Below are 20217 nucleotides of genomic sequence, written 5' to 3' on the forward strand. Positions count from 1 at the left end.
CTCTCTGCTCCAGGGGTGCCGTACAATGACTGACCCTGCGCTCTGACCCCAGCTTCCAAACAAGCTGGGATATGCAAAGAAAGTATTTAATTACACTGTACATCTGTATATGTATATAGGACAAATAAAGGCATTCTATTTTATTAACAGCTTTTGACTTCACAGAAAAGGTTTGGGGAAGGTCCTTCTCTGTGCCAGCATGACTTTTCCCCTAAGCACTAAGAATGACTTATAATGACCTATAAAGGCTTTAGTGAATTCTGTGTAGGAACTCCAGAGGCCTGCACCAGTCTGTGACTTCAACTGCACTGAACACCTCTGGAATGAATTGGAATGTTAATTGCAAGCTAGACCTTTTAATCCAACGCAAAAAAGGGACAGTGGTAGCCTATTGCGTAATGCTTTGGGCTATCAACTGAAAGGTTGAGAGTTCGAATCCCAGCTCTGCCATGCAGCCACTGTTGGGCACTTGATCAAGGCCCTTAACCCTCTCTGCTCCAGGGGTGCCATACAATGGCTGACCCTGTGCTCTGACCCCAGCTTTCAAACAATCTGTGATATGTTTCAGTATGAATTTTGTTATACTGAATATCTGTATATGTATATATGACAAATAAAGGCATTCTGTTCTATTTTATTCTATTCTAAATGCACAAAATCCCCACAGACACTCTCCAAAATCTTGCCAAAACAGCCAGGGTGACTTCATGGATGGTGCCCGTTGATGATGTCTTGGCCGAGTAAAGGATACACGACCCTACAGTTTCAACATGCCACGCTAACCTCATCATTACTGGTACACGCGAACGCTGAGTCGTATGCTAGAGTCATTTCCTAAACTAATTGCCCCTTACGCTATATATTATTAGCAAATTTGGAGTCTGACCCTGGTGCCACTGCAGTACATGTTACAGTTCCTCTGTATGAAACCCGAGAAGCTGAGTGCGCTCCCTCACTGTACCACACACTTGGTTTCACTCTTTCTGCCAAAATGACTCCTGGTATTTCTAAAAATCCAGGAACTCCCTTTAGATTTCCTTCTCCGTGCTCTGTGACGTGTAATGCTCGTACCAGCTTCGCTCAGTTATTAATGTCGTTATTAATAACGTCGGCCGGGGAGATGATCGCTTCTCCAGCAGCGCAGGAATCCCCCTGGCTGTAAGTGCTCAAAGAAACATTGCTTTTTTGCGACGCTATATTTTACACTCATTATTCCTGCTTAGGATGAGGGTGAGGTCTGTGATGGCGTGCTGGAGTCTGAACGGCCTCTAAAGGATCAAAGATGTGCTGATAGTGGCGTGTTTACCCCTCGCTGCTGGCACGATGATTGATTAGCACCACAGACGCTAACCTCTCAAGCTCCAGCGCTCCATGTCATCATTATTTTCCTTCAGGGCCTTGTTTAAAGTTCGGAAAAGCCTGGGCCGGGGCGTTAATTGCTCCGCCGAAGACAGAAGCGGCACGAGGCTCTGAGCGCCTGGGTGGTCACAAAGTGTTTAACACGTTCTGTTTGAGTTTCAGTGGCAGCGTAAACATTCCTACGAGCCTGATGTATGACCGGGCCGACAAACAAAGCCGTCGGTCGCTTTGAAAAGGTTCCGACTCCGCATTAACGCCGGATGGAATGCTATTCAGGCCTGGAGAGCGAGTGCCGGAGTTTATTAAGCTGTTTAGGAATCGTTTCTAGGCCAATGAGAACCTAATGGCCCTGAAGTGCTTTCTTCAGCATACCACTTAAACCTCTCGCTCCTCGGTCCCCAGTCAGAGTCATAGGCAATGATTTAATACCAGAAAAATGCTCAGGATGAACAATTAGTTCCTCAGTGAACTACACCATATGGCCAAAAGTATACGGACACCCACGTCAAGCTTAAGTGCTTTAATGACACTGTATTGCTAACAGGTGTATAAAATTAGTTCTAGAAAATAAATGATATACTTCTGGCCTACTCAGAGCTCTGACGTCTACCCCGCTGAACACTGTCTAGTACACGAGTGGACACTTAAATTTTGCAATGGGCCACATGAGAAACTGGGACTGCATTTTTGTTCTGAGTTTACTGCTCTTGACTGATCCAGTCCTGGATGTGTAAAACTGTATAAAACAATCCTTGATGCTTTTGCAGTTTAGCTAGCAAAGCTTCAGATGTGACCGTTCTGCATTGTTCAAGCTCTTGTATTCTTGTATGTGTTAAGTACCGTAATGGTGATTTAAACTGTAATCTCTAAACACAGCAATCAGTTCTGCATAAACTAAATACAATGATTTACATCTAACTTAAGTAAATAAATACAGTGGTACCTTGTAACTCGATGTCCCCTAACCCCAAACTTATTTGGCTTACTTGGTTTGAGCAGTGCGGTAAAACATCAAAGTGTGGATATGAGACAAATCTGCATTTGTGTGGAATAACTGTCAAATCTACTCTGAAAGCTCCACATGTATCTGTGTTTAACTTTATTTTCCTTCTGATTTACTTTTAAACTTGCATTATAGCTCGGGTTTCTGAGCAATAGTGACAATCAGCCAAAGAACAACATAGAAACACTAAACCTCTCTTAATTATTACTGCTCATATGTTTTCTCCACCAGTGAAATTCCTCGCTTGTTGTTATAGTACAGTAAGTCATGTTAAGCTTTGTGTGGAATACAGTATTCCAAGATCAATCATCTCCACGACTAAGAAGCATAAGGAAACAATAAAGAAATAAAGGTAAATTGCAGGTTTTATTGTATTTTTATATTGATTTTTAACTGTTTTTGTAATTCTATTTCTGTATTTTATATTATATTTGTGTTGTTTTCAGTGTATCAAAAACAACCCCATTATTTTACATTAGCCTAAAATATATGCAGTTCCACGGGAACGCATTAACAGACAATTGTGGCCTAGTGGTTAAGGTACTGGACTTGTAAGCCAAAGATTGATGGTTCAAGCCCCACCACTGCCAGGCTGACACTGTTGGGCCCCTGAGCAATGCCCTTAACCTTCAATTGCTTAGACGGTATACTGTCACAGTGCTGTAAGTCGCTTTGGATAAAAAGCGTGTGCTAAATGCCGAAAATGTAACAGGTTTCTCAAATATCTGTATGGGAAAAAATACCTTGAAACTCAACGTCTTTTGAACTCAATGCCACTCCCAGAACCAACTGATGTTGAGTTTCAAGGTACCACTGTACGAATGTACGCACATAAATAATAAAAATTAACAGTCCCTTCAAAATAAAAACAATTATCTTGTATTGCATGTATGATGTACACTTATTTTCCATTTCTAATTACCACTGACCTCATGCAGGCCGGTTGAAGAAAGCCAAAGGGCCAGATACTTTTGGTCATAGTCATAGTTTTAACATCCTGGTGGCTCGGTGGGTAGCACTGTCACCTCACAGCAAGAAGATCCCAGGTTTGATTCCCAGGTGGAGCAGTCTGGGTCCTTTCTGTGTGGAGTTTGCATGTTCTCCCTGTGTCTGTGTGGGTTTCCTCCGGGAGCTCCGGTTTCCTCCCACAGTTCAAAGATGTGCAAGTGAGGTGAATTGGAGACACTAAAATTGTCCATGACTGTGATTGACATTAAAAGCTTGAACTGAAGAATTTTGTGTAACCAGTAACTACCTGTCCTGTCATGATTGTACAAAGTGTGTAAAACATGACTTTAAATTCCTAATAAATAAATAAATAACTGTGAGGAAAAGCTGAATGTAAGCAGTGCATGAAAGTTCACACCATGATCTGTAAAAGAAACTGGACTTTGAAGGATCAGATGGTTCTTGGGTTGTATTTTTTCTGCTCCACATCTGCATTGCTTTATGTTCCAGCTCAGCCAAAGGAAGCTCTAAAGCCGCATCGTCTGTTCCCATCTATTAAACATGATGGAGGGTCTGTCCTTCCTGCAGAGCGGCCAATTTCCAACTAGATACGGATGGGGGTGAAAAAAAAAGTGAAGTTCCACGTTCTCCGCTCTGTTTTTTGGGAAAAGAGAAGGCAGCACAGGTCCTGATTATGGATGTTTGCATTTATTGCCTGTCATTTCCTTTGTTCTGTGCAGCACGTTACTGAAGGACAGAAATGAGAGGCTTGGTTTTCATAAGCAGAGGTTTTACTGCTGGGTGAAAAGGTTTGAGCATCTGCTTCTTTTGAGTGATTTTTAAATTGTGAAGAAGCTCGTGCAATTTCTGTGAAAGACAAAACATGAAAATGTACAGATTTCTGCACTTTAAAAACATTAAAAATGGCACGTGACACATTAAATAGTTTTTACTACTCAAACAGTCAAAGCTTGGAAACAAGTCGCTTTAAAGTTTCTACAGGAACACTATGCTCCAATCTAAAGAAATTCCAAAGATATAAACAAAAAGCAATTTTTTTGCCTTTGCTCTTCTTTTCCTCCTAATCTAGTTGTACCTCCCTTCACCAGAGCAGACCCCCATCCTGACTGAGGAAAGCCACAGACTGTCCCATACCTCCTTCGTTTTTCATGCATCACCTTGACCAGCCAGCAAAGGCCGCAAGTACAGCAACAAGGAACCCGTTCGACCCTCCCACCCTCGGGCACAGCCATTTGTATTCAATAGCAAAGCTGAGATTTGATGTCAACAAGGTGGGCTGGTGCATTAAACTGCTTTGGTACCAAGCAGCACAAAGCCATTTCTAAGACTCAAGAACTACACCGAAACACAGTGAGAGCTATTCTCTGGAAATGGAGGAAATTTAAAACAGTATTTTGAGCCAGAAGTGGACGATCTGCTGGACTGCAGACATGCACCGTAGAGGAGGTTCTTTGCTGCCTCCTGAGCAACACAAAGCCATTTTCTAAGACGCAAGGACTACACCGAAACACAGTGAGAGCTATTCTCTGGAAATGGAGGAAATAAAGCAAAGCTGGCATTCGAACTTGACAGCTTGAAATATCAACAAGGTGGGCTGGTGCATTAAACTGCTGTGACATCAAGCAACACAAAGCCATTTCTAAGACTCAAGGACTACACCGAAACACAGTGAGAGCTATTCTCTGGAAATGGAGGAAATTTAAAAGTGTTTTGATCCAGAAGTGGACGATGTGCTGAACTGTAGTCGTGCTATTACCCTCCACAGAGGAGGTGCTTTGCTGCCTCCTGAGCAACACAAAGCCATTTCTAAGACCCAAGGACTACACCGAAACACAGTGAGAGCTATTCTCTGGAAATGGAGGAAATAAAGCAAAGCTGGCATTCGAACTTGACAGCTCGAAATATCAACAAGGTGGGCTGGTGCATTGAACTGCTGCACCACCAAGCAACAAAAAGCCATTTCTAAGACTCAAGAACTACTCTGAAACACAGTGAGAGCTATTCTCTGGAAATGGAGGAAATTTAAAGCAGTAGTATTATTATTATTGTTGATATTGAGGAAATCAATTACCATTATAGAGAAAAGCAAGTTCATATTTGAACGGCTGAAAGGAAACAGGATGAAGGATTCTGAGCTGTTCAGTTGAAGTCCTGACTTGTACCCAGTGGAGATGCTGCAACCTGGTGAGACCTGAAAGCAGAAGTTCTTGTCTGATTTAAAGCAGGTCTGTAAAGAAGAGTGGAGCTCAAATCCCTCCTCAGAGAGGTGAAGGATTGATATCAGATTTCTGAAAGGCTCAGACTAAAGAGCTCAGTGATATTTAACATGGCACTTTTATTCATTGCCACCAAAGGCAGTTCCTTACATAAATGCTGACCTAATCACTCACGTCAAAACCTGACCACACTAACTGTTTTGTGGCTGGTAGATGTTCCAGAACATAACAGCTTCCTAGAATACTGGAGGCTGGTATTACAGCAAAAAGAAAGCAGCTTCATGCTAATGTTTCTGGTTTTAGAATGAATTCCATGTATTACCCTCAACCAGGCCAGAACATCTCTGTTATCGTCTGCTGATAGTAAAGGTCCAGTCTAGACGGACATCAATAACGCAAAGAAAAAACAAAGCCGTGCTTCCGAGTTCATTCGCCTTTCCTGTGCCGGGCGGGTTAGACAGTAGTAGCTGAGTTTTATCAGTACAGGAACTCCCGACTCTCTGCGAGCATGGCTAGCGTCTCCTCCGCTGCATTAGGCACGTTTCAGAGGTTGTTCTAAAGCTGCTGACATCAGGAGAGATGAAGAACAGACCGTCCAGACTGAGGTTTATCCTTAAACTGACCCAGCTTCAGATAAAAACTTGGCATTTAGCCCTAAACTTCATCCCTAACACTACAACAGGCTCTGCTAACTTCTACCACGTTACAGTCGTTAGAACATGCTGCAGGAATGAAGAAGCAGAAGAAAATAAAATTATTTTTATATTGTCAAATGCAAACAAAAGACTCGGAACTAATCAGTTTTTGTACATAATGGGTCTGTCTGAAAACCTAGTGAGCTGCCTTGCTGTTAAGTAGAGAGTTTCTAATAAGACATCAAACTTATAGCCAGATTATTTAAACGTACTAATAAGACAGCGATTGATCTATTACGACATCATCAGTCCCATTTATGTTTACTAAGCTAAAACAGTTAGCCTCAGGCCATTCAAACCAATGGGTTGAGGTGGCACAACACGCTAGCATGCCAGTATTATTCCATGTACCAAAAACTGTTAAATTTTCACTGACAAACCCAAAATTGCAAATAAATTACACTTGTGCCACACTGAATGCTGGGATTGCCTTCACCACTAAGGAAGCATCAGATGCTCCCTTGTTATTCGAATAGAACATCGCTCAGAATAAGGCATCTCAGTAGGCAGGATTTTAAGGCATCGAAGAATTTAGACAGGTGTTTTCTCGGGAGAGCACACAGGATGCCAAAAAAATACTATGTAGAGAGCTCACTAGGTTTTTGGACATACCCAATATTTCATGTTTGACCCTGATAAATTCTCGTTCTGTTCCAAATTTGATGCTTGCAACACACATCCCATTAAAGTTGGGACATGATGCCGCTCAGGTGGCACAGCGGTAAAAACACACGCTGGAACCAGAGCTGGGATCTTAAATACATCGTATAAAACCTCAGCTCTGCCTGCCGGCTAGGCTGAGCAACCACATGAACAACGATTGGCCTGTTGTTTAGATATGGGTGGGATTAAGCCGGATAGGGTCTCTCTCTCATAACTAATGCAATTACGACCTCTGCTGGCTGCCTGCACAGAGATGAGAAAAGAGTGCTCTCAGGGTGTGTTACTCTGTACACAGTGCTGAGCTGCACTGCACTCATCAAAGTGTAGGTGAGAAGATGCATACGGCTGCTGCCCATGTGTCAGTAGGTTAGCTTGTTCTCCTCAATCAGAGCAGGGATCGGCATTGGTGGAGAGGAAGCATGACGCAATCGGGCAATTGGACACACTAAAAGGGAGAAAAAGGGAAAAAAATGCATAAATAAAATACAAAAAAAAAAAAAGTTGGGACATGATCATGTTTCAGGCTGTGTTGCTGTTAATAATGGTTTGAAGACTAGACACATCTTTTGTCTTGTCCAAACAGAGCTTATTAATCGTAATTTCTGCTTTATAATGTACCGCACAATAATCTTAAAGTCTAGAACTATATACAGTATACTCCTTCAAAATGTGTATCTATGTTTTTTATGACAGAAGCTGACTGAACTTCATGCTGGTCACATTCTGGATGATTCTTGTCCTCTTTGTCTGGAGAACACTCTTATTTCCATAAACAGCCTGGAGGGTTCTTCAGTCAGACCGTAATCCTTGTTTTCACCCTGCAGGTAAGCTTAAGCTCTGAGAAGTTGTGTCATTCCTGGGCGTTGTTGACATATCTCTTACAATTTGTACATTTACACTTATTTTAAAGATAGAATGATAGATATATGTATATATACCAAACTCCTCACAGACGGTTACTGAAGGTGAGGTTTAAACTCAGGTTAGCAGCAGTGTAGATGATGCCTTCACAGACATGCAGGACACCCATTACTGACAGGTTGATTCTTCGAACCACAGAGCACATATTTAACCTGCATTAACCTATTTCTGATGTTGTGGCAAGAACATACCAAACTCCTCACAGACGGTTACTGAAGGTGAGGTTTGAACTCAGGTCAGCAGCACCCTGGAACTCTGTGAAATGTTTTAAGGGAAAGTCGTTCTATGTAAAATATGCAGGAATCCCAGACCTTGTTCAGGAACTCATGGACCCAGGAGCCTTTAGTCTCTCAAAACAGACGGTCCCGTCTCCTGAGACTGTGCATTCCGATCACAGGCAGGTGAGCGCTGTCCTTACCCCAACATAAAAACAGGCACATGGAAGGGCAGCCATATCACCTTTCTTTAAATCCGGGGTCCCGAAATCAGAGCTGGTAGCCGGGGAGCTTTGATATTGGTGCTCCTCCGTTTGCCTTGTGCTCCATCCAAAACTCACACAGTGGATACTTCACTTTTATGAGGTATATCTGAAAGAACATAAATATGACAAAACAGAGGGGGGAAAGGGCCGGGCGGGGCCCAAAAACAAGCCCTAATGTAAATAGACCCCATGCCTTAGAACTAACGGGGACCAGATTGAGGAAGATGGCGTGCCAGCGCATGTGGCATCATGAGAGTCTGAGCCAGAATCTGGATCATAAGCATATATGTGTGTTCAAAGTGTTTGTGTGTGTGTGTGTGTGTGTGTGTGTGTGCATGCATTGCAGTTTGAGTGTACTAGTGTATCGCAATATGAGTATGTGTTACAGTGACTGTGTGTGTGTGTTGCACTGAGTGAGTGTAAGTGTGCATGTGATGCAGTGAGTGTGTGTAAGTGTGTGTTGCAGTGAGTATGTGTGCATGTTGCAGTGAGTGTATGTGTTGCAGTTTGTATGTTGTGTTGAGTGAGTAAGTGTGCATGTGATGCAGTGTGTGTTTGTGTTGGTTTGTGTGTGTGTTGAAGTGAATGTGTACGTGTGTTTCAGTGAGTGCGTGTGTGTGTGTTGTAGTGAGTGAGTGTATCTAAATGTGTTGCAGTGAGTGTGTTGCAGTGTGTGTGTGCGTGTGTTGCATTGACTGAATGCAAGTGTGCATGTGATGCAGTAAGTGCGTGTGCTGCAGTGAGTGTGTTGCAGTGAGTGTGTGTGTGTTGCAGTGTGTGTGTGTGTGTTGCAGTGAGTGTGTGTGCGTGTTGCACTGACTGAATGCAAGTGTGCGTGTGATGCAGTAAGTGTGCATGCTGCAGTAAGTGTGTGTTGCAGTGAGTGTGTGTGCGTGTGTTGCAGTGAGTGAGTGAGTGTGTGTGTGTTGCAGTGTGTGTGCGTGTGTGTTGCACTAACTGAATGCAAGTGTGCATGTAATGCAGTAAGTGTGTGTTGCAGTGAGTGTGTGTGCGTGTGTTGCAGTGAGTGAGTGAGTGTGTGTGTTGCAGTAAGTGTGTGTGCGTGTGTGTTGCACTAACTGAATGCAAGTGTGCATGTGATGCAGTAAGTGTGCATGCTGCAGTAAGTGTGTGTTGCAGTGAGTGTGTGTGCGTGTGTTGCAGTGAGTGAGTGTGTGTGTTGCAGTAAGTGTGTGTGCGTGTGTGTTGCACTAACTGAATGCAAGTGTGCATGTAATGCAGTAAGTGTGTGTTGCAGTGAGTGTGTGTGCGTGTGTTGCAGTGAGTGAGTGTGTGTGTTGCAGTAAGTGTGTGTGCGTGTGTGTTGCACTAACTGAATGCAAGTGTGCATGTAATGCAGTAAGTGTGTATGCTGCAGTAAGTGTGTGTTGCAGTGAGTGTGTGAGTGTGTTGCAGTGAATGAGTGTGTGTGTTGCAGTAAGTGTGTGTGTGTGTTGCAGTGTGTGTGTGTTGCAGTGAGTGTGTGTGCATTGCAGTGAGTGTGTGTGCATTGCTGTAAGTATATATGTTTGTTGCAGCGAGTGTGTGTGCGTTGCTGTGAGTGTATATGTTTGTTGCAGTGAGTGTGTGTTTCAGAGAAAGTGTGTGTACATGTGCTGCTGTGAGTGTGTGTGTTGCAGTGAGTGTGTGTGCATTGCTGTGAGTATATATGTGTGTTGCAGTAAGTGTGTGTGTGTGTTGCAGTGAGTGTATATGTTTGTTGCAGTGAGTGTGTGTTTTAGAGAAAGTGTGTGTACATGTGCTGCTGTGAGTGTGTGTTGCAGCGAGTGTGTGTGCGTTGCTGTGAGTATATATGTTTGTTGCAGTAAGTGTGTGTGTGTGTGTTGCAGTGAGTGTGTGTGTTGCAAGGAGTGTGTGTGCGTTGCTGTGAGTGTATATTTTTGTTGCAGTGAGTGTGTGTTGCAGAGAAAGTGTGTGTACATGTGCTGCTGTGAGTGTGTTGCAGCGAGTGTGTGTGCGTTGCTGTGAGTGTATATGTTTGTTGCAGTGAGTGTGTTTCAGAGAAAGTGTGTGTACATGTGCTGCTGTGAGTGTGTGTTGCAGCGAGTGTGTGTGCGTTGCTGTGAGTGTATATGTTTGTTGCAGTGAGTGTGTTTCAGAGAAAGTGTGTGTACATGTGCTGCTGTGAGAGTGTGTTGCAGTGAGTGTGTGCGTTGCTGTGAGTATATATGTTTGTTGCAGTAAGTGTGTGTGTGTGTGTTGCAGTGAGTGTGTGTGTTGCAAGAAGTGTGTGTGCATTGCTGTGAGTGTATATGTTTGTTGCAGTGAGTGTGTGTTGCAGAGAAAGTGTGTGTACATGTGCTGCTGTGAGTGTGTGTTGCAGTGAGTGTGTGTGCATTGCTGTGAGTGTATATGTGTGTTGCAGTGTGTGTGTTGCTGTGAGTGTATATGTGTGTTGCAGTGTGTGTGTTGCTGTGAGTGTATATGTGTGTTGCAGTGAGTGTGTGTGCATTGATGTGAGTATATATGTGTGTTGCAGTGTGTGTGTTGCTGTGAGTGTATGTGTGTTGCAGTGTGTGTGTTGCTGTGAGTGTATATGTATGTTGCAGTGAGTGTGTGTGCATTGATGTGAGTATATATGTGTGTTTGCAGTGTGTGTGTTGCTGTGAGTGTATGTGTGTTGCAGTGTGTGTGTTGCTGTGAGTGTATATGTATGTTGCAGTGAGTGTGTGTGCATTGATGTGAGTATATATGTGTGTTGCAGTGAGTGTGTGTGTTACTGTGAGTGTATGTGTGTTGCAGTGTTTGTGTGTGTTGCAGAAAAAGTGTGTACATGTGTTGCTGTGAGTGTATGTGTGTTGCAGTGAGTGTGTGTGTGTTGCTGTGTGTATATTTTCGTTGCAGTGAGTGTGTGTTGCAGAGAAAGTGTGTGTACATGTGCTGCTGTGAGTGTGTGCTGCAGTGTGTTTATATGTGTGTGTGTGTGTGTGTTGTAATGAATAAGTGTGTGTGTGTGTGTGTGCACTTTTTACAAGACTATAAATATGATAAGGAAGGACTCTGTGTGAGGACCCTGGTTAGTAGCCCTGTACAGAGATGAACATGCGGGTCGTTGCGTGACTCTCCATGCATGAGACTGACCTCACACGCAAATTCATTAAAGTATGGACGAATAAGAATTGGTCAGTGGACTGCGCACGCGTTGGAGGAAGTGTCCGTCAGGCTAATATACCCTCCTTGGACGTGATCGGGGTCTCCAGCGGCAGAAAAGTAATAAAACAGTGCAGTCACATGACCTGATAAAACATTAATACTGTAGAAATCACAAAAAAGCTCTCACTAAGGTCACATAATTTGACGGTTTTAGATGTCGGTGCAACACACTGTGTAATAACTGTACACAGTTATAACAGACAAAGCAAACAAAGCACTTGACTTTAGTCTTGCATGTAATCTTTGTCTGACAATCAATCTGCACACGCTGATAAAGTTGATTCTGGACAGTTAGATATGTTGTTTATACAGTGTGTTCTGACTTCTGTTTCTGAATGATGGAACACCCACACCCACATACCTAATCGCTGGGCTCGTAAACCAGTGTAAACGCGGGTGTGTTCTTAAATGGTTTGCTAATTCGCAGGAACTAGTACCAGCTTTGGCACCAGCACTTTGTTGGTGTTAAAGTGATGTGTGTTTCCACCATGGGTCCAGGGTTTACAGGTGGCTCTGGAACCACTACGATGCTAACTAAAGTAAATGAGGGATTCCATTCAGCTGCTCCAGTTAGGAGTCGCCACAGCGGATCATTCAACTGCACTCGTTTCCTTCAAGGATATAGCATCAGCATGTCAGCAACAATTTAATTACATTTGAAAAGGATTGGCTACACATGACCTGATAAAACATAATATGTGTGAGTCAAGCTTTATACTGAAGCTTATAGTTGACTTGATCCCTTAATTAAAGCTTGCACTGGTGGAGCGAGGGGGGAGTGTTTGGGGTTTATGTGGGGGTAAATCCAGAGGATGTGGAAAGGGTAAATAGATTAGTGATGAATGCAGCATCGCAATGCAAGGCAGAACCAGAATATAATTCCCATTCTTTCCATTGTATATATGTTTCTCTGTGTGTGTGTGTGTGTGTGTGTGTGTGTTTCAGTCAAAACTGGATGCAAATGTTTCTGCCACAACGTTTCCCCAATAAAACTTGTTCCTTTTCATCATGTTTCTATCTAATCTGCATCAGTGTTTCTAATTACAGAACCACCGTGTAGTACAAATACACCGGATTAGCATTATCATAACACACACACACACACACACACAGAAACGTACACACACACACACACACACACACACACAGAAACGTACACACACACACACACACACTGAAACGTACACACACACACACACTACACCATACAGAAAAGCAAAATACATTATTAGAATATTTTAAAAATATGCTAGACTTGATTGAACCACTGAGCACAAGAGTAATACAACCACGACAGGACTACACATACACCTATTCACTCACAAATACACACAGGAACAAGCCACCTTCTGCATGTTTTTGAGAGCCAGACCCTGACCAGGATAAAATAATTATTAAAAGTAGTTGAATACATATTTTTAGATCTGTTTATGTATTCTATACATTCAAGACTTAAACCTCTGTGACTTTTCCCAGCAGTACGGTCCTCAGTTCGACCCTCCATCTGACGGAAGAACAACGAACACTTGTTAGGTACCACACTGCACCCCGTGGTTCAGAATAACTCAGAAACAAGAAAACAAACACATACGACGCCTCAGAGGGATATCAGGTTCTTCAGTATCTTCATCTGTCTTCCTTGTCCATGACAACCTGCTCCAGTAGCGCTAGGAAGTCAAAAGGCCTGAATGTTTAAGTCCACCACTGAGAACTGGTCCAGGATCATCTATTCTGTAAATATAAACAGAGTAGTATGTATTTATAATGTATGTAAGGAAGGAAGGATGGATGGATGAAAGGAAGGAAGGACAGAAGGAAGGAAGGATGAAAGGAAGGAAGAAAGGAGGAAAGGAAGGAAGGACAAAAGGAAAGAAAGAAAGAAGAAAGGACAGAAGGAAGGACAAAAGGGGGGAAGGAAGAACAGAAGGAAGGAAGGACAGAGGGAAAGAAGAAAGAACAAACGAAAGAAAGGAGGGAAGGAAGGTAGGACAGATAGACGGAAGGAGGGAAAAGAAAGACAAACAGACGGAAGGAAGGACAGGCGAAAGAAAGGAAGGTAGGACAGATGGAAGGAAGGATGGACAGACGAAAGGAAGGAAGGTAGGACAGAAGAAAGGAAGGTAGGACAGAAGGAAGGACGGACAAGCGGAAGGAAGGACGGACGAACAGACGGAAGGAAGGACGGAAGGGTGGATGTACAGACGGAATGAAGGAAGGAAGGACAGAAGGAAAGATGGATGAATGAAAGGAAGGACGGACAGAAGGAAGGATAGACGGATGAAAAGAAGAAAAAATGGATGGAAGGACAGACGGAAGGAAAAATGGACGGATGAAAGGAAGGAAAAATGGACGGAAGGACAGACAGAAGGAAGACAGGAATAAAGGAAGGATGGATGGAGAGAAGGAAGGAAGGTAGGACAAATGAAAGGAAGAAAGGATGGACAGACGGACGGAAGGAAGGAAGGACAGACAGAAGGAAGGTAGGATAGATGAAAGGATGAACAGACGGAAGGAAGAAAGTAACGACGGACGGAAGGTAGGACGGACGAACAGACGGAAGCAAGGATGGATGGACGGAAGGAAGGATGGACGGAAGGAAGGACGGACAAACAGACGGAAGGAAGGATGAACGGACGGAAGGATGAACGGAAGGAAGGATGAACGGAAGGAAGGATGGACGAACAGACAGAAGGAAGGATGGACGGAAGGAAGGATGGACGAACAGACAGAAGGAAGGATGGACAGAAGGAAGGACGGACAAACAGACGGAAGGAAGGATGGACGGAAGGAAGGATGGACGAACAGACAGAAGGAAGGATGGACAGAAGGAAGGACGGACAAACAGACGGAAGGAAGGATGGACGGAAGGAAGGATGGACGAACAGACGGAAGGAAGGATGGACGGAAGGAAGGATGGACGAACAGACGGAAGGAAGGATGGACGGAAGGAAGGATGGACGAACAGACAGAAGGAAGGATGGACAGAAGGAAGGACGGACAAACAGACGGAAGGAAGGATGGACGGAAGGAAGGATGGACGAACAGACGGAAGGAAGGATGGACGGAAGGAAGGACGGACAAACAGACGGAAGGAAGGATGAACGGAAGGAAGGATGGACGGAAGGAAGGATGGACGAACAGACAGAAGGAAGGATGGACGGAAGGAAGGATGGACGAACAGACAGAAGGAAGGATGGACAGAAGGAAGGACGGACAAACAGACGGAAGGAAGGATGGACGGAAGGAAGGATGGACGAACAGACAGAAGGAAGGATGGACGGAAGGAAGGATGGACGAACAGACAGAAGGAAGGATGGACAGAAGGAAGGACGGACAAACAGACGGAAGGAAGGATGGACGGAAGGAAGGATGGACGAACAGACGGAAGGAAGGATGGACGGAAGGAAGGATGGACGAACAGACGGAAGGAAGGACGGACAAACAGACGGAAGGAAGGATGAACGGAAGGAAGGATGGACGAACAGACAGAAGGAAGGATGGACGGAAGGAAGGATGGACGAACAGACAGAAGGAAGGATGGATGGACGGAAGGAAGGATGGACGGAAGGAAGGATGGACAAACAGACGGAAGGAAGGATGGACGGAAGGAAGTATGGACGAACAGACAGAAGGAAGGATGGATGGACGGAAGGAAGGATGGACGGAAGGAAGGATGGACGGAAGGAAGGATGGACAAACAGACGGAAGGAAGGATGGACGGAAGGAAGGATGGACGAACAGACAGAAGGAAGGATGGATGGACGGAAGGAAGGATGGACGGAAGGAAGGATGGACAAACAGACGGAAGGAAGGATGGACGGAAGGAAGTATGGACGAACAGACAGAAGGAAGGATGGATGGACGGAAGGAAGGATGGACAAACAGACGGAAGGAAGGATGGACGAACAGACAGAAGGAAGGATGGATGGACGGAAGGAAGGATGGACGGAAGGAAGGATGGACAAACAGACGGAAGGAAGGATGGACGGAAGGAAGTATGGACGAACAGACAGAAGGAAGGATGGATGGACGGAAGGACGGACAAACAGACGGAAGGAAGGATGGACGGAAGGAAGTATGGACGAACAGACAGAAGGAAGGATGGATGGACGGAAGGAAGGACGGACAAACAGACGGAAGGAAGGATGAACGGAAGGAAGGATGAACGGAAGGAAGGATGGACGAACAGACAGAAGGAAGGAAGGATGGACGGAAGGAAGGACGGACAAACAGACGGAAGGAAGGATGAACGGAAGGAAGAATGGACGAACAGACAGAAGGAAGGATGGATGGACGGAAGGAAGGATGGACGGAAGGAAGGATGGACAAACAGACGGAAGGAAGGATGGACGGAAGGAAGGACGGACAAACAGACGGAAGGAAGGATGGATGGACGGAAGGAAGGACGGACAAACAGACGGAAGGAAGGATGAACGGAAGGAAGGATGGACGAACAGACAGAAGGAAGGATGGACGGACGGAAGGAAGGATGGACGGAAGGAAGGACGGACAAACAGACGGAAGGAAGGATGAACGGAAGGAAGGATGGACGAACAGACAGAAGGAAGGAAGGATGGACGGAAGGAAGGACGGACAAACAGACGGAAGGAAGGATGAACGGAAGGAAGAATGGACGAACAGACAGAAGGAAGGATGGATGGACGGAAGGAAGGATGGACGGAAGGAAGGATGGACAAACAGACGGAAGGAAGGATGGACGGAAGGAAGTATGGACGAACAGACAGAAGGAAGGATGGATGGACGGAAGGAAGGACGGACAAACAGACGGAAGGAAGGATGAACGGAAGGAAGGATGGACGAACAGACAGAAGGAAGGATGGACGGACGGAAGGAAGGATGGACGGAAGGAAGGACGGACAAACAGACGGAAGGAAGGATGAACGGAAGGAAGGATGGACGAACAGACAGAAGGAAGGATGGACGGAAGGAAGGATGGACGAACAGACAGAAGGAAGGATGGATGGACGGAAGGAAGGATGGGCGGAAGGAAGGACGGACAAACAGACGGAAGGAAGGATGAACGGAAGGAAGGATGGACGAACAGACAGAAGGAAGGATGGATGGACGGAAGGAAGGATGGACGGAAGGAAGGATGGACAAACAGACGGAAGGAAGGATGGACGGAAGGAAGGATGGACGAACAGACAGAAGGAAGGATGGACGGAAGGAAGGATGGACAAACAGACGGAAGGAAGGATGGACGGAAGGAAGGATGGACAAACAGACGGAAGGAAGGATGGACGGAAGGAAGGATGGACAAACAGACGGAAGGAAGGATGGACGGAAGGAAGGACGGACAAACAGACGGAAGGAAGGGAGGAATAAGGGAAGGAAGGAAGGTAGGACAGATGGACAGAAGGAAGGAGGGAAGGAAGGAAGGGCAGACGGAAGGATGGAAGGAACTACTAAGTAATTATAGCATGTGTAAAAAGTAAGCTTGTACAGTGTATCACAAAAGTGAGTACACCCCTCACATTTCTGCAAATATTTCATTATATCTTTTCATGGGACAACACTATAGACATGAAACTTGGATATAACTTAGAGTAGTCAGTGTACAACTTGTATAGCAGTGTAGATTTACTGTCTTCTGAAAATAACTCAACACACAGCCATTAATGTCTAAATGGCTGGCAACATAAGTGAGTACACCCCACAGTGAACATGTCCAAATTGTGCCCAAAGTGTCAATATTTTGTGTGACCACCATTATTATCCAGCACTGCCTTAACCCTCCTGGGCATGGAATTCACCAGAGCTGCACAGGTTGCTACTGGAATCCTCTTCCACTCCTCCATGATGACATCACGGAGCTGGTGGATGTTAGACACCTTGAACTCCTCCACCTTCCACTTGAGGATGCGCCACAGGTGCTCAATTGCGTTTAGTCCATCACCTTTACCTTCAGCTTCCTCAGCAAGGCAGTTGTCATCTTGGAGGTTGTGTTTGGGGTCGTTATCCTGTTGGAAAACTGCCATGAGGCCCAGTTTTCGAAGGGAGGGGATCATGCTCTGTTTCAGAATGTCACAGTACATGTTGGAATTCATGTTTCCCTCAATGAACTGCAGCTCCCCAGTGCCAGCAACACTCATGCAGCCCAAGACCATGATGCTACCACCACCATACTTGACTGTAGGCAAGATACAGTTGTCTTGGTACTTCTCACCAGGGCGCCGCCACACATGCTGGACACCATCTGAGCCAAACAAGTTTATCTTGGTCTCATCAGACCACAGGGCATTCCAGTAATCCATGTTCTTGGACTGCTTGTCTTCAGCAAACTGTTTGCGGGCTTTCTTGTGCGTCAGCTTCCTTCTGGGATGACGACCATGCAGACCGAGTTGATGCAGTGTGCGGCGTATGGTCTGAGCACTGACAGGCTGACCTCCCACGTCTTCAACCTCTGCAGCAATGCTGGCAGCACTCATGTGTCTATTTTTTAAAGCCAACCTCTGGATATGACGCCGAACACGTGGACTCAACTTCCTTGGTCGACCCTGGCGAAGCCTGTTCCGAGTGGAACCTGTCCTGGAAAACCGCTGTATGACCTTGGCCACCATGCTGTAGCTCAGTTTCAGGGTGTTAGCAATCTTCTTATAGCCCAGGCCATCTTTGTGGAGAGCAACAATTCTATTTCTCACATCCTCAGAGAGTTCTTTGCCATGAGGTGCCATGTTGAATATCCAGTGGCCAGTATGAGAGAATTGTACCCAAAACACCAAATTTAACAGCCCTGCTCCCCATTTACACCTGGGACCTTGACACATGACACCAGGGAGGGACAACGACACATTTGGGCACAATTTGGACATGTTCACTGTGGGGTGTACTCACTTATGTTGCCAGCTATTTAGACATTAATGGCTGTGTGTTGAGTTATTTTCAGAAGACAGTAAATCTACACTGCTATACAAGCTGTACACTGACTACTCTAAGTTATATCCAAGTTTCATGTCTATAGTGTTGTCCCATGAAAAGATATAATGAAATATTTGCAGAAATGTGAGGGGTGTACTCACTTTTGTGATACACTGTAGTTGGTGGAGAGCTATGATAGCTGATTTAGTAGATAGGATGGTAAGGGTTGTATCTGTTGAGTTTAGAAAAGTGATTTGCACTTTTGTGATGCTCTTAGTGCTTTTTCATTCATGGTACACGCCCACTCTCAGGTTCTCGCTCTCATTGGCTGTTGCTTATTGTTGGTGTGGCTGTAGAGCAACATCATGTGACTGATCACATAAAACTTCGAACATGCTGGAAAATATCAGAGGTCTAAAGAAACCGACTTACTGATTATAGAAATAAACCTCTTATAATAAACACACACACACACACACACACACACACACACACACACACACACACACACACACACACACACACACGGTGTGTCCCAGCTATGACCTGAGGCCCTACTGATTGTGGTCTACATTACACACCACCTTCAGAGATCTCAGCTCAATGAGGGACCATATCACACACACACACACACACACATTATAACTCAGCTTGGCCGGAGAGAAGATACTGCGGTCAGCCAAACACCATGGGGCTCTGCTGTGCTTGGCAACTGATCACAACACACACACACCCCTTCAACTCACACACACACACACACACACACTATGTTCGCACATAAGACACACGTTAAATGAACATTAGTACGTTCATAAATTGTCATTCACTTTGTGAGCAAAGCAGAAATTGTGAAGTGTGTCTATGGGAACTTGTTCCCATTTAGTTATAGCTTACATTTAACCTTCCAATTCATACCAAAGCGTGTCGTTATGGATCTCCCTTCGTGCACAAAGACAGTCATGCTAGAACAGGAAAGGGCCTTCCACAAACTGATGCCTTAAAGCTGAAAGCATGCTGTTTGTTCAGCATCATTGCTTTTTCTACACCTGTTTGCAACACACCTCGTGGATACGATCTCGTGCCAAGACAAATTCATCACAATCTAATTTACACTCAGTTGAATAATGTGTGCAATATCAAGTGTGTGTGTTTACTTTCTTCTCTCATGTTCTGATGCTAATAGGGAACAGTGCCAGCGCTGATGCCACCTCACTGATGCTGGGTACACATTTTAATGTGTACTGAAAAAAAACAACCAATATTTGCTCCTATTTAATTATGGTTAAACATCAGTTAAAGAAAAAAGCAGCACTGTTAACCCGTGTCACTATTACAATACATGGGAAAAGAGTGAGAGTATAAACAGGGCCAAAAGTATGTGGACACCCTTACGAAGGAGTTTATGAAACCAGCATAACTGTGCCCAGATGCACAAAGCCAGCTCCATAAAGACATGGTTTGTTATTTTAAACTGGAATTAAATTTGAAAAGAATTTCCTTAATAACAATAATAATAATACTAGTACTAGTATTAGTAGTAGTAATAATAAATATAATAATAGTAATAATAATTATTATTATTATCATAGTAATAATAACAGTAATAATAGTAGTGGAAGTAGTAATAATAACAATAATAATAATACATAAAATAATAATAATAGGAAGAATAACAATAATACAAGTGGTAGTAGTAGTAGTAATAATAATCATAATAATAATATTAATAATAAATAAAATAATAATAAGAATAACTAATACAATTAGTAGTAATAATAATCATAATAATAAATATAATAATAGTAATAATAATTATTATAGTAATAATAACAATAATACAAGTGGTAGTAGTAGTAA

This window comes from Trichomycterus rosablanca, chromosome 5 (genome assembly GCF_030014385.1).
Source record: "Trichomycterus rosablanca isolate fTriRos1 chromosome 5, fTriRos1.hap1, whole genome shotgun sequence".
Lineage (NCBI taxonomy): Eukaryota > Metazoa > Chordata > Actinopteri > Siluriformes > Trichomycteridae > Trichomycterus > Trichomycterus rosablanca.